We start from the raw sequence: 14,924 nt of genomic DNA, 5'->3' as shown, positions 1-14,924 counted from the left end.
AGTGGCCATCAGTCTGGCTGTGTTATCCAGCCTACGTTGTTTCGTTCTACCAGAGAGTTTTGGAACGGTTCTCCCTGAGACAATACCACAGATGCAGAAGCTTAGAGGGTAATTCATGTATTTCATGGGTGTTATAATAGTTAATAGCATATGGTAACGTTTCATAGCTTGTTCTTATGATGGCATAATGATAATAGCAACAATAATGAAAACAACAATGTTTATTAGTATCATAATTACAGCAATTATCATGAGGAATAGCATTAGAATTTTAATAGCAGTAGTATGAGTAGTAGGTTGCAAGTATACAGTGGGGAGATGTGATTTTCTGGATTTTTGTTTTAGATTCCGTCTCTCACAGTTGAAGTGTACATGTGATAAAAATTAGAGACCTCTACATGCTTTGTAAGTGGGAAAACCTGCAAAATCGGCAGTGTATCAAATACTTGTTCTCCCCACTGTATGTTGTATAATGTGCTACACTTGTACGCCTCTCATTTTGCAATAGGTTCGGAAGTAAGAAGAAAACTGCAAATACAAGTAACAATCGCATTGTAGAAAAAGAACAAAGATTTTAACTGACACACGTTGTTACTTCCCACAAGACACTGTACTGTATATCTCATATGTCATTGTTCATATATACTGAGTGTACAAAACACTAGGAAAATCTTCCTACTATTGAGTTGCACCCCCTTTTGCCCTCAAAGCAGCCTCAGTTTGTTGGGGTATGGACTACAATGTGTCGAAAGCGTTCCACAGAGATGCTGGCCCATGTTGACTCCATTGCTTCTGACTGTTGTGGTTGACTGGATGTCCTTTGGGTAGTGGACCATTCTTGACACACACAGGCAACTGTTGAGCTTAAAAAACCCAGCAGTGTTGCAGTTCTTGACACACTCAAATTGGTGTGGCTGGCAACAACTACCAAACCCCACTCACCCTCTGAATGGGCACTGTAAAATGGCACCGGAGCAGAAGGCAGACATTTTACGCACCCCCCAACCGATTGTGTTTTTAAATTTTTCATATGCATTGTTTGTAACTTATTTCTTTACTATTTTTGTACATAATATTGCCGCTACCGCCTCTTATGACCTAAAAGAACTTCTAGAAATCAGGACTGTGATTACTCACCACGGACTTGTAGAATCCTTTTTCTTATTTCATGACTCCGACGAGCCCGAGGCGGAGGATATACGGCTCCCTCGGGAACAGGCCCCGACCCCAGTGATCTGTGTGAAGAGGAGGCGGAGAAAGAGAGGCCGGAGGGCAGTTGAATAAACCCCCACTCCCCTCAATTCTGCTAGCAAACATGCAATCTTTGGACAATATAATGGACAAATTATTGGGAAGATTAAACTACCAACAGGACATTAAAAACTGTAACATCTTACGATGTACCGGCAGGATAGAACAGCGGCGTCTGGTAAGACAAGGGGCTGCGGACTATGAAGTCTCAAGCTATTGCTCGTCTGAGGTAAAGTTCCTCATGATAAGCTACAGACCCCGTTACCTACCAAGAGAGTTTTCATCTATATTCTTTGTAGCTGTTTACATACCACCGCATTCAGAGGCTGGCACTAAGATAGCATTGAATGAGAAACTTAAATCAGCTTTGCCAAATTTCTATCAGCATGTTAAATGTGCAACCAGAGGGAAAATAACTCTGGACCACCTATACTCCACACACAGAGATGCATACAAAGCTCTGCCTTGCCCTCCATTTAGCAAATATGACCATAATTTAATCCTCCTGATTCCTGCTTACAAGCAAAAAATTAAAGCAGGAAGCACCAGTGACTGGATTAATAAAAAAGTGATCAGATACAGGACTGTTTTGCAAGCACAGACTGGAATATGTTCCAGGATTCCTCCAATGGCATTGAGGAGTACACCACATCTGTCATTGGCTTCGATGACGTCATCCCCACAGTGACCGTACGTACATACCCCAACCAGAAGCCATGGATTACAGGCAGCATCCGCACTGAGCTAAAGGCTAGGACTCTAACCCAGAAGCTTATAACAAATCCGGCTATGCCCTCCGATGAACCATCAAACAGGCAAAGCGTAAATACAGGACTAATATCGAATCGTACTACACTGGCTCTGACGCTCGTCGGATGTAGCAGGGCCTGCAAAACATTACAGACTACAAAGGGAAGAACAGCCGAGCGCTACCCAGTGACACGAGCCTACCGGACGAACTAAACTACTTCTATGCTCGCTTCGAGGCAAATAACACTGAAACAGGCATGAGAGCACCAGCTATACCGGAAGACTGTATGAACACGCTCTCCGCAGCCGATGTGAGTAAGATCTTTAGACAGGTCAACATTCACAAGGCCGCAGTGCCAGATGGATTACCCGTGTACTGAGAGCATGCGCTGACCAACTAGCAGCTGACATTTTCAACCTCTCCCTGTCCGAGTCTGTATTATCAACATGTTTTTAAGCAGACCATCATAGTGCCTGTGCCCAAGAACACTAAGGTAACCTGCCTAAATGACTACCGACCTGTAGCACTCACGTCTGTAGCCATGAAGTACTTTGAAAGGCTGGTCATGTCTCACATCTACACCATCATCCCAGAAGCCCTAGACCCACTCCAATTTGCATGTCGCCCCAACAGATCCACAGATGCACTCCACATTGCCCTTTCCCACCTGGACAAAAGGAACACCTATGTGAGAATGCTATTCATTGACTACAACTCAGCATTCAACACCATAGTGCCCTCAAAGCTCATCAATAAGCTAAGGACCCTGGGACTAAACACCTTCCTCTGCAACTGGATCCTGGACTTCCTGACTGGCCACCCCAGGTGGGAAGGGTAGGTAACAACACATCCGCCAAGCTGATCCTCAACACAGGGGCCACTCAGGGGTGCATGCTCAGCCCCCCCCCTGATCACCGACAACAATGAGACAGCCTATAGGGAGGAGGTCAGAGACCTGGCCATGTGGTGCCAGGACAACAACCTCTCCCTCAACGTGATCAAGACAAAGAAGATGATTGTGGACTACAGGAAAAAGAGGACCGATCATGCCCCCATTCTCATCGATGGGGCTGCAGTGGAGCAGGTTGAGAGCTTCAAGTTCCTTGGCATCCACATCACCAACAAACTAACACGGTCCAAGCGCACCATGACAGTCATGAAGCGGCACGACAAAACATATTGGCATGGGTACTCAGATCCTCAAAAGGTTCTACAGCTGCACCATCGAGAGCATCCTCACTGGTTGCATCACTGCCTGATATGGCAACTGCTCTGCCTCCGACCGCAAGGCACTACAGAGGCTAGTGCGAACAGCTCAGTACATCACTGGGGACAAGCTTCCTGCCATCCAGGACCTATATTCCAGGCGGTGTCAGAGGAAGGCCCTAAAAACGGTCATAGACTCCAGCCTCCCTAGTCATAGACTATACTCCCTGCTAACACATGGCAAACGGTACCGGAGCGCCAAGTCTAGGTCCAAGAGGCTTCTAAACAGCTTTTACCTCCAAGCCATAAGACTCCTGAACATCTAGTCAAATGGCTATCCAGATAATTCGCATTGCACCCCCCCTCCCCTCTCCACACCACTTCCACTCTCTGTTGTCATCTATGCATAGTCACTTTAATTAACTCTACCTACATGTACATACTACCTCAACTAACTGGGGCCCCAGCACATTGACTCTGTACCAGCACCGCCCTGTAAATACTGTTATTTTTTACTGCTGCTCTTTAATTACTTGTGACTTTTATCTCTTATTCTTTTCCATATTATTTGAAACTGCACTGTCAGTTTGGGGCTCATAAGTAAGCATTTCACTGTGGAATTTGGCGCATGTGACGAATAAAATTTTATTTGATTGTCACACATACACAATCCAAGTCTCAGTTGTCTCAAGGCTTAAAAATCATTCTTTAACCTGTCTTCTCCCCTTCAACTACACTGATTGAAGTGGATTTAACAGGTGACGTCAATAAGGGATTATAGCTTTCACCTGGATTCACCTGGTCAGTCTATGTCATGGAAAGAGCAGGTGTTCCTAATGTTTTGTACACTCAGTGCATATACAGTGCCTTTGGAAAGTATTCAGGCCCCTTGAGTTTTTCAACATTTCGTTACATTACAGCCTTATTCTAAAACGGATTAAATAAATACAACTCCTTAGCAATCCACACACAATACCCCATGGTGATAAAGTGAAAATAGGTTTTATAAACTTTTGCAAATGCATTAAAAATGAAAAACAGAAATACCTTATTTACATAAGTATTCAGACTCTTTGCTATGAGACTTCCATTGATCATTTATTTATTTGTATTTAACCTTTACTTAACTTGGCAAGTCAGTTAAGAACAAATTATGTATTTACGATGACGGCCTACCGGGGAACAGTGGATTAACTGCATTGTTCAGGGGCAGAACAACAGATTTTTACCTTTTCACCTTTCGGTTACTGGCCCAACGCTCTGACCACTAGGCTACCTGCGACCACTAGGCTACCTGCCGTCCCATCATCCTTGAGATGTTCCTACAACTTGATTGGAGTCCATCTGTGGCAAATTCAATTGATTGGACATGATTTGAAAAGTCAAACACCTGTCTATATTAAGTTCCCACAGTTGACGGTGAATGTCAGAGCGAAAACCAAGCCATGAGGTTGAAGGAATTGTCCAAGACGGGATTGTGGTTCGAGGCACAGATCTGCGGAAGGGTACCAAAAAATGTCTGAATCATTGAAGGTCCCCAAGATCACAGTGGCCTCTATCATTCTTAAATGGAGGAAGTTTGGAACGACCAAGACCCTTCCTAGAGCTGGCCGCCCGGCCAAACTGAGCAATCAGGGGAGAAGGCCTTGGTCAGGGAGGTAACCAAGAACCTGATGGTCACTCTGACAGAGCTTTAGAGTTCCTCTGTGGAGATGGGAGAACTTTCCAGAAGGACAACCATCTCTGCAGCACTCCACCAATCAGGCTTTTATGTTAGAGTGGCCAGACGAAATCCACTCATCAGTAAAAGACACATGACAGTCCACTTGGAGTTTGCTAAAAGGCACCTAAAGTCTCTCAGACCAATAGAAACAAGATTGTCTGGTCTGATTAAACCAAGATTGAACTCTTCGGCCTGAATGCCAAGTGTCACATCTGGAGGAAACCTGGCACCATACCTATGGTGAAGCATGGTGGTGGCAGCATCATGCTGTGGGGATGTTTTTCAGCAGCAGGGACTAGGAGACTAGTCAGGATCGAGGCAAAGATGAAAGGAGTACAGAGAGATCATTGATGAAAACCTGCTCCAGAGCTCTCAGGACCTCAGACTGGGGTGAAGGTTCACCTCCCAACACGAATACGACCCTAAGCACACAGCCAAGACAATACAGGAGTGTCTCCGGGACAAGTCTCTGCATGTCCTTGAGTGGCCCAGCCCGAGCCGGGACTTGAACCTGATCAAACATCTCAGGAGAGACCTGAAAACAGCTGTGCAGCGACATTCCTAATCTAACCTGACTGAACTTGAGAGGATCTGCAGAGAAGAATGTCAGAACCTCAACAAATATAGGTGTGCCAAGCATGTAGTGTCATACCCAAAAAGACTTGAGGCTGTAATCACTGCCAAATGTGCTTAAACAAAGTACAGAGTGTATGGTCTGAATACCTATGTAAATGTGATGTTTCAGTTTTTTATACATTTGCTTAAATTTCTAATAACCTGTTTTTGCTTTTTCATCATGTGATCCACATTTTGTAAGGTTACAGCCTTATTCTAAAATGGTATTGTGTGTAGATTGATGATGGAGGGCAAAAAAACAATTTAATCGATTTTAGAATAAGGCTGTAACCTTACAAAATGTGGAAAAGGTCAAGGAGTCTGACTACTTTCCGAAGGCACTGAATTTGCAATATCCTTACATCTACATTTCCTGTGCGGATCAAATATACAGCTGGTTTTATAGAAGCAAAGAGTTTCCATCCCAGGGCCCTCCCCCCAACGGATCACAACAAAAAGTGAAAGTAAAACTGACTGCCATGAAAACACAGCGCAAGCCTGCTATCCTTGGGTCCCTCAATCTTTATTTATGTTAAGGATGTTTTCTGTATATTTATGGATGTATTCATTGAAATGCGTTTTACTATGGAATATGATCTTCTCACTGCATTGAAGGTGAGTTTGCATGTAGATGTCCAAGGATATGATACAACTATTACTTAGGCCTTAGGGATTGCCAAAGCAATGTTTTCACACAAGATTGGTCAACACATAGTTGTGTATTTCTGTTGTTCATGTAAGAATGTAATACTAAATTCACTCAAATGTGTGTGTTGGTAATAAAGCATTTATTGACTTGCTCCATGGTTTCATATAATCTGTTACCCACAATGTTATGTGAGAAAGTGGAAGTGAGGGACTGAAAGGAAAAATTAAATGCCCTTGACTCGTAGGCTTCTATGCTCTTTTTGAAACTCGTCCACCCATACCTTGAATTGCTGTACCACGTAAGCAGCATAGATTCATTCCGGCTGTTTATAACTGATCAATTTTGATGGACCTCTGTTTTAGAATGTATAGATGTGTGTGTGTGGGGGGGTGTCTGTGCTTGCGTACGTGTGTCCGTGCCTCTGTGCCTGTGTGTGTACAATTTGCAGATAAATGCGAATATCTTTAAAGAACATTTGTATTTCTGTTCTTTAATGTCTCTTTGGTGTCAGAGTTTGTGTATATTGGAGCCCTAGGCAAATTGTCACAGGTAGGGTTTAAGTGAAATGTGTCGGGTGCCATTTTATACATTTCCAAAGAATGGATTACATCACTGCTTCTCTTTCTTTCCTTGTGACATGTGATTGATACCACAACACAAGCTTTATTGGCACAAAAAAAATGCATCACTTCACACTTCAAAAGTTTGATAAAAGACCACAAGATGTCGCCAAGAGTATACTGCAAAAACATTGATTGCCCTAAAACGGGTTCATGCAGGGACAAGGAAACTCTCGTTATTCTCACAGTTTGTAACAATAAAGGTAAAAACTCATCTTTTAACCAGGTGTCATATGGTTTTTACTATGACAGTACTGTCAATGTCAAACAATGTGTATTTGCATGAGAGCTTTGTCACTAAGCCTAAAGGTAGTTAGAAATGACACGCTTGTCTTCAATGCACTGGTAGGCCTTTGTGCATGAAGGTCATTCTCTAGTATTAAACATGCTGAATCCTAAATAAAGGCCTATTGAATGTATCAAAGTTAGGATGATGATCTCTCATGCTATTTTCATGACAGAGCCAGAACAGATGTGTTTTTTATAGTGTTTTGGATGTGGAATGCTGCCAAGCAAGATGTTTTCTCTCTCAATTGTATGACAGTGATAGTGATCAAGGAAATTGTGACCAACTTGGTCAGAAAACACAATGCACCCAGACTTGTGAGCAGTGATGGAAAAAGTATCAAATTGTCATACTTGAGTAAAAGTAAAGATACATTAATAGAAAATGACTCAAATAAAAGTGAAGTAAAAATTTAGTAAAAAAAACGACTTGAGTAAAAGTCTACAAGTATTGTGTTTTAAATATACTTAACAATCAAAAGTAAATGTAGTTGCTAAAATATACTTAACTATCAAAAGTAAAAGTACGAATGATTTAAAATTCCTTATATTAAGCAAACAAAATGGCACAATTTAATAGTTTTTTTTATTTGCAGATAGCCAGGGTCACACTCATCATTTACAAACAAAGCATTTGTGTTTAGTGAGTCCACCAGATCAGAGGCAGTAAGGATGACCAGGGATGTTCTCTTGATAAGTGTGTGAATTGGTCCATTTTCTGTCCTGCTAAGCATTCAAAATTTAACAAGAACTTTTGGGTGTCAGGGAAAATATGTTGACTAAAAAGTACATCATTTTCTTTATGAATTCTAGTGAAGTAAAAGTTGTCAAAAATCTCAATTGTAAAAAGTAAAGTACAAATACCCCCAAAAACTACTTATGTAGTACTTTAAAGTATTTTTACTTAACTACTTTACACCACTGCTTATGAGCCAGAATTCCAAATAATGTGATGCCTAGTACTGGTGTAATCCTGATGTCAACAAGTATTCACCTCAAACAATTAACCTACAGAAAACAAACTACAGTGCTTAAATGCCCATTAATATTCACATTAAGGATCAAATCTTTCAAAAAAATCAGTTTTAATGCTGCTGATGCAGAGATAAGGGCATTTCTCTGGTACGTGTGTCAAGTCAGCCACCGGTATGTAGCCTAGTTCTTATGTAACCTGGTATTTGTCAATGTTGTGTATAGTGTAAATCGCAGTCATTGCAGTAATTATCTGACTTTGGTTTATTATATCAATTGGTGTGGTTGGTTCTAACGATGAACTTAGCCTTAAGATGCTTTTGGCATCTTAATTTGTCCAGGCCCTGGACAATTTCAACATGTGTGCACAGGTAATGGATGTGAACCCATGACAGGGCCCATAGTTTCCTATAAATGCTTCTCTCTTCTTCTCAGTGGTGACACTCCTCTTCTCAGTCACGACACTCCCTGGCCAGAGGCCCACACTGCAGCCCTAGGAAAAGTCACGTGATTTACAAGAAATCGGACCTGCAGCTCAGAGCAGCAGTCACAGCCTGCTACAGACAACAACAACTTTAGATGTCTGAGCTTGTCCACTGAGATTGTTTTATAGCAGCATCCTGTATGACGATTGTATTTTATTACTCTCAGTTCAACCTTCGATTTATCAAGTCAGAGGGAGAGTGAAGAAAAGTTCAAGGTTGTAATTTGGATACCTTGTATGATATCTTGCTTATACAAAAATAGTTTATTTGTGGTTTTGTCTTTCACTGCTCCTACTGTAACTCTTCATTCTGGTTTCTGCACGTGATTCTGATGTTTCAAGACTTAAGCATGTTAGACCAAAGACTGTAGGTAATTGTAGGAATTTCTGGTTTGAAATTGCCCTCTGCAGAGCTAGAGTTCTTTTGGTTGTTGAGCAAAGTGTATATGCAACATTGGCTAAATTGCCACAAGGATGGGGGGAATTTCCCACTTTGGGCAGCAAAACAGTACAACTCCTCCTCTTTCTCAATTTTAAAACAGAATGGGGTGTGTCTTTGGTGGTTTATCAATGTGTCATTCCGGTCATTCATGCCATGACCAAGGAAGTCAGTTCGTTAACTAATGCCCCAATCACGTGCTAGTCGGAACTGGTTAACTCAAAGATGTCCGACATGCTAACTGGTTGTAGTTATGCATGTGCCGTTATGCATGTGCCGAGTTCCCTAGTTCCGACTAGCACATGAACACGGTTTAAGCTAGCCACTTGTAGCTAGCCTGTAACTCCTCCTGTATGTTTTGGGATTTGTTTTTGTAAAAAAGCTATAAAGATTGGTAAAAAAAAAAGTCACTTCTGTAGCCAATTATCTTATTCATCCATTTTTTTCATTCTTAAAAGTCTCTTGAAGCACATGTGCGTCAATCTAAGAAACATATATTTTTTAAAGATATTACGTTTATTGCATAGGCTGGGTCTCAATCCATCGCATCCGCCTATGTCGCCCTTCCGCCCCTGTGGTGGAAGATGATCGAGCGACAGAGGTGTGTGTCAGACCATGAGACATCCTAAAAATGGGTCTTCTCACGAAAACGTCTACAGCGTTCGAACAGCCTATAAACTATTATGACCACTCTATGGAAAGGGGAGACTCTCACGAACAAGGTTGTTTTTTTCCCCTCATCAATCTACACACAATACCCCATCATGACAAAGCAAAAACAGGTTTTTATACATTTTAGCAAATGTGTCAAATAAAAAACTGAAATATCACATTTACATAAGTATTCAGACCCTTTATCCAGTACTTTGTTTAAGCACCTTTGGCAACGATTACAGCCTTGAGTCTTCTCGGGTATGACACTACGAGCTTGGCACACCTGTATGTGGGGAGTTTCTGCCATTATTCTCTGCAGATCCTCTCAAGCTCTGTCAGGTTGGATGGAGAGCGTCGCTGCACAGCTATTTTCCTGGCAGGTTTTCATCAAGGATCTCTCTGTACTTTGCTCTGTTCGTTTTTTTAATGATCCTGACTAGTCTCCCAGTCCTTGCTGCAGAAAAACATCACCACAGCATGATGCTCCCACCATCATGCTTTACCAAAGGGATGGCACCAGGTTTCCTCCAGATATGACTCTTGGCATTCAGGCCAAAGAGTTCAATCTTGGTTTAATCAGACCAGAGAATCTCGTTTATCATAGTCTGAGAGTCCTTAAGGTGCCTTTGTCATCCTCCAAGTGGGCTGTCATGTGCCTTTTACTGAGGAGTGGCTTCCGTCTGGCCACTCTACCATAAAGGCCTGATTGGTGGAGTGCTGCAGAGATGGTTGTCCTTCTGGAAGGTTCGCCTATCTCCACATCTATGGAGCTCTGTCAGAGTGACCATCGGGTGCTTGGTCAACTGCCTGACCAAGGCCCTTCTCCCCCGATTGCTCAGTTTGGACAGGCGGCCAGCTCTAGGAAGAGGTGGTTCCAAACCTTTTTGGTGGTTCCAAACCTTTTCCATTTAAGAATGATGGAGGCCACTGTGTTCTTGGGGACCTTCAATGCTGCAGACATGTTTTGATACCCTTCCCCAGATTTGTGCCTCAACATAATCCTGTCTCGGAGATCTACAGACAATTCCTTCGACCTCATGGCTTTGTTTTTGCTCTGACATGCACTGTCAACTGTGGGACCTTATATAGACAGGTGTGTTCCTATCCAAATCATGTCCAATCAATTGAATTTACCTCAGTCCAAGTTGTAGAAACATCTCAAGGATTATCATTGGAAACAGGCTGCACCTGAGCTCAATTTTGAGTCGCATAGCAAAGCGTGTGAATACTTATGTAAATAAGGTATTTCTGTTTTTATGTCTAAAAAAACTGTTTTAGCTTTGTCATTATGGGGTACAGTGTGTAGACTGATGAGGAGATTTTTTTGTTGATCCATTGTAGAATAAGGCTGTAACGTAACAAAATTTGGAAAAAGTCAAGGGGTCTGAATACTTTCCGAATGTACTGTAGTTTTGTGCCAACAAAAATAACAGGTTAAATATGTGTCCAAAAAAAGACAAATGAGCTTTTGTTAACTCCAAGATACGGTATAGGACAGACACTTCAAAACCGTGTTCTCTATTTATTTATTTATTTATTTATTTTTGACTATCTTTTTTTCCGTTTTTCCTCTGGATGAGCATTTTCCTGTTGGCTTATGGCCCATGAACAAAAATATAAAAGCAACATGCAACAATTTCAAAGATTTTACTGAGTTACAGTTCATGAGGAAATTACTCAATTGAAAAAAATTTATTCAGCCCAAATCTATTGATTTCACATGACTGAACTGTTGGTCAGAGTCTGATACCTTTAAAAAAAAGGTAAGGACGTGGATCAGTATCTGGTGTGACCACCACTTCCTTCCCATAGAGTTGGTACGGCTGTTGATTGTGGCCTGTGGAATGTTGTCCCACTCCTCTTCTGTGAGAAGTGCCTGGATATTGGCAGGAACTGGATAACGCTGTCATACATGGCAATCCAGAGCCACACAAACATGCTCAATGGGTGACATGTCTGGTGAGTATGCAGGCCATGGAATAACTAGGATGTTTCTGCTTCCAGGAATTGTGTACAGATCCTTGCTACATGGGGCTTTGCATTATCATGCTGAAACATGAGGGATGGCGGCGGATGAATGGCACGACAATGGGCCTCATGATCTCGTCACCCTATCTCTTTGCATTCAAATTGCCATCGATAAAATACTATTGTGTTCGTTGTCCATAGCTTATGCCTGCCCATATACCATAACTCCACCGCCCCCATGGGGCACTCTGTTCACAACATTGACATCACCATACCGCTTGCCCACACAAATTCATACACGCTGTCTTCCATCTGCCCGGTACAGTTGAAACCGGAATGGCCTTTTATTGTCCCCGGCACAAGGTGCACCTGTGTGATTATGCTATTTAATCAACTTTTTGATATGCAACACCTGTTAGGTGGATGGATTATCTTGTCAAAGGAGAAATGCTCACGAACATGGATATAACCAAATTTGTGTAAAACATTTTCTGGGAAGGCGTTCCACTAGATGTTGGAACATTAGTGCGCAGACTTGTTTCAATTCAGCTGCAAGGACAGTAGTGAGGTCGGGCACTGGTGTTGGGCAATTAGGCCAGGCTCACAGTCGGCATTACAATTCATCCCAAATGTATTTGATGGGTTGAGGTCAGGGCTCTGTCCAGTCAAGTTCTTTCCCACCGATCTCGACAAACCATTTCTGTATGGACCTCGCTTTGTGCATGGGGGCATTGTCATGCTGAAACAGGAAAGGGCCTGTTGCCACAAAGTTGGAAGCACAGAATCAAACCCCTTCACTGGAAGAGAGGGAGGGAGAATTAAGGCGCCTAGCCCGAACCATGAAAAACAGCCCAGGCCATTATTCCTCCTCCACCAAACATTACAGTGGGCACTATGCATTCGGGCAGGTAGCGTTCTCCTGGCATCCACCAAAACCAGATTTGTCCATCGGACTGCCAAATGGTGAAGCGTGATTCATCACTCCAGAGAAAGTGTTTCCATTGCTCAGGAGTCCAATGGCGGCGAGCTTTACACCACACAAGCCGACACTTGGCATTGTGCATGGTGATCTTAGGCTTGTGTGCGGCTGCTCAGCCACAGAAACTAATTTCATTAAGCTCCTGACAAACAGTTCTTGTGTTGACGTTGCTTCCAGAGGCAGTTTGGAACTTGGTAGTGAGTGTTGCAACCGAGGACAGGCGCTTTAGCACTCTGCGGTCCCATTCTGTGAGCTTGTGTGGCCTACCATTTCGCGCCAGAGCCGTTGTTTCTCCTAGACGTTACCACATCACAATAACAGCACTTAAAGTTCACCGGGGCAGCTCTAGCAGGGCAGGAATTTGACGAACTGACTTCTTGGAAAGGTGGCATGTTGAATGTCACTGAGCTCTTCAGTACAGGCCATTCTACTGCCAATGTTTGTCTATGGAGATTGCATGACTATGTGCTCGATTTTATACACCTGTCAGCAACGGGTGTGGCTGAAATAGCCGAATCCACAAATTTGAAGGGGTGTCCCCTTTTGGTCATTTAGTGTAGTGTAGTATAGCTAACCATGAGCTATCTAGCTAAATAACAATATTCCAACAGATGCAATGTACCTTGATTTATCCGTTGTTGTTTTTTTTATCAACCCACACCGTTCCACTACATGGTAGATGTCATGCCAGGCATTCCTGGTCTCTGTGTGTTTCGGAGAAGCTCTGGTATTTCTAGTAAATCAGCAGACAGACATAGGGAGGCTTAGAGCCTGAGTCACTCAGGGATCTCTTCCTCCTCAGCCATAGGGCCCTGGTCAGAAGTAGTGCCCTAAATAGGGTGCCAGTTGGGACGCACATACAACCGTGCCACATCAGATCACGTCAGATCATTCTGTTAGTCAGTATTCATACTTGTGTGTCGTGGGTGCATTGTTGTGTTGTGTTGTAGTGCATTAGTACCCTGAGTCATCATTGGGAGGAGTAGCTGCCAGTAGGTAGGTGTGTGTGCCTGCCCGGAGAAGGGTTTCCAGAGAAGCCAAACAAAAGCATCAAAGTCAAGTCTAAAGACACAGTAAACACAGAAACTAAACCTGAAAATCAACCTACCCAAGCCGGCCTCTATTATGTTGTTTTGTTTGGCCCTTGTTGTGATTCCTTGCATTCGTTTCAATCATTTTGCCTTGACACATCACATGTTATTAGTTTGACTATTCGTTTGAGCAGGTGTGTTTGAGGAGGGATTTAGTGGTAAAGGAAGGGATTTAAAGAGAGGGGTTTAAAGTGGTGGTGATGGTGTTATGTTCAACAAGATCATGCAACATCTCATCGACAGTAATATCACCACCATGCCACAATGATTATGGCACTTCCGTTGCTACATGTCCATCCAATTTGATTATAGGCCATAGTGTAATAATTAATCTATAATAGCAGAGTTTGCATAGACAGAACTGAGTTTAATAGGAATACATTTACATGTGTTCAAAAGGCATGCATATCAGCTGAGACTTGACTGTGACTCATAAATGCATTCCCATTGCTGAGCATTGGTATTCAGAATCACTGCCCTAAATTCGTCCTAATGCTCTCTACTCTACTTTATCTCTACCTATTGACATCCTGTCATTCAGAAAAGCCTGTGGATATTATCAATCCTGTTGGCTTTTTCACACTATCTAGCGCAAAGACAGGTGATAAAGCCAATGTGTGTTTGTCGAGTCTGCCTTTCCAGTAAAATTGACTTAATTTAAATGAAAGGCATTGGACATTGCCATATCCCCCTTCCTCCTCTTCACTCTTTTCCCAGGTGAGCAGAAAAACGTACCATCTGGTTATCTCTGATCATCTCTGATTATCATCAAACATCTGGGTTGTTGTTTCCTTCGTAACCCTTGGCTTTGATTGAGCGAGAACAAATGATAATTCATCACCTTGAAATACAATTCAAAATCCCATTGTTGATATTGTTCAAATAACAACCTCACCCTCAGTTTTGTTCCCATTCTGAGATTAGATATTTGCTCATTCAATTCAGAACCTGCACATACACACGTACACACACACACACACACACACACACACGAACACACTTATCACCTTTACTGTCGCTCGCTATGTTTGTTTCACCTGTGTCATTGAGAGTCTTCACCCTGATATCCTTGCCCCCCCCACCAAATAAGGACTATATGTTTTGTTTGTTAATGAGTGGCATGGGTGGTTAATATTTCAGCTCTCACCCTTTCTGTCACATGCTTTGTGTGCTTGATATGTGACAGTAGGAGTCAATATTACAGTACTAGACCTACGAAAACATTTACGTCAACACA

At 42.5% G+C, this 14,924-nt stretch overlaps 1 protein-coding gene across 1 annotated transcript in view; it reads left to right on the top strand.

Moving 5' to 3' along the window:
• The first annotated feature begins 5,866 nt into the window (after positions 1 to 5,866).
• LOC112258101 (long-chain-fatty-acid--CoA ligase 6-like) overlaps positions 5,867 to 14,924 on the top strand; it is a 77,222-nt gene continuing 68,164 nt past the window's right edge. The window contains exon 1 of the mRNA XM_042327039.1: positions 5,867 to 6,161. The gene's annotated coding sequence lies outside the window, so the exon portion shown is untranslated. The remainder of the gene's footprint in view (positions 6,162 to 14,924) is intronic.

The sequence above is a fragment of the Oncorhynchus tshawytscha genome, linkage group LG09 (genome assembly GCF_018296145.1).
Source record: "Oncorhynchus tshawytscha isolate Ot180627B linkage group LG09, Otsh_v2.0, whole genome shotgun sequence".
NCBI classification, from domain to species: domain Eukaryota; kingdom Metazoa; phylum Chordata; class Actinopteri; order Salmoniformes; family Salmonidae; genus Oncorhynchus; species Oncorhynchus tshawytscha.
The sequence above is the reverse complement of the archived record's forward strand: the minus strand, read 5'-3'. Positions and strand labels throughout refer to the sequence as shown.